The following is an 843-nucleotide window of genomic DNA, read 5'->3' as shown; positions in this document are numbered from 1 at the left end:
ACATCACAGCCAAGCGTCTAGGGAGCTCATGACAATACGCCAGGGGGCTCGCAGTGTCCTTGACTATTCCATTGATTTCCGGGTGTTAGCCACGGAGGCCGGCTGGGAGGACCGCCCATTGCGCGCGGCCTTCTGGCACGGCCTTAATGACAACATTAAGGCGGAACTAAGTACCCAAGGCAAGCCCCCTAATCTCTGCTCCCTAGTCGACTTGGCTATCATGATCGACAAACGGCAGTGCGAAAGGAAAGAGCTAAGAGCAGGGCAGCAGCTGACCACACGACCTTCGGAGGCCCGGGCCCCGTCCCGTATGGGGGGGACCGACACATCCTTCCAGAGACCTATGGATAAAGCCACGGAATTAGGGCACGCCCATCTGACCCCTGAAGAACGACCCCGCTGTGTCTACACCGGGTCTTGCCTCTACTGTGGGGTCCCAAACCATCTCATCGCCGCCTGTCTGGTGCGGCCAAAAGAGCGGGCCCGCCAGTGAGAGTGGGGACACTGACGGGCCGCCACTCCAACCCCACCAGGCCAGGTGCCAGTTGCCTCCTCCCCGTGCAACTGGAGACGGCCGGTTGGACATCCTCCCACCAAGCCCTCCTGGACTCCGGTGCCGGGGATAACCTCATGGACCCGGCTCTGGTGTAACAACTTGGCCTGACCCCAGAACGTCTCCCTCGTGCCATCGAGACCCGGGCCATCAACGGTCGGCTGCTGACCCACATCACCCACCGGACGCCACCACTTCATCTCACCATCGCTGGAAACCATCATGAGGACATCAGCTTCCACATCTTTGCTGTCCCCGACACACCTCTGGTATTGGGTCACTACTGGCCA

Source organism: Monopterus albus, unplaced genomic scaffold (genome assembly GCF_001952655.1).
Source record: "Monopterus albus unplaced genomic scaffold, M_albus_1.0 scaffold286.1, whole genome shotgun sequence".
Lineage (NCBI taxonomy): Eukaryota > Metazoa > Chordata > Actinopteri > Synbranchiformes > Synbranchidae > Monopterus > Monopterus albus.
Note: the sequence above shows the minus strand (reverse complement) of the source record.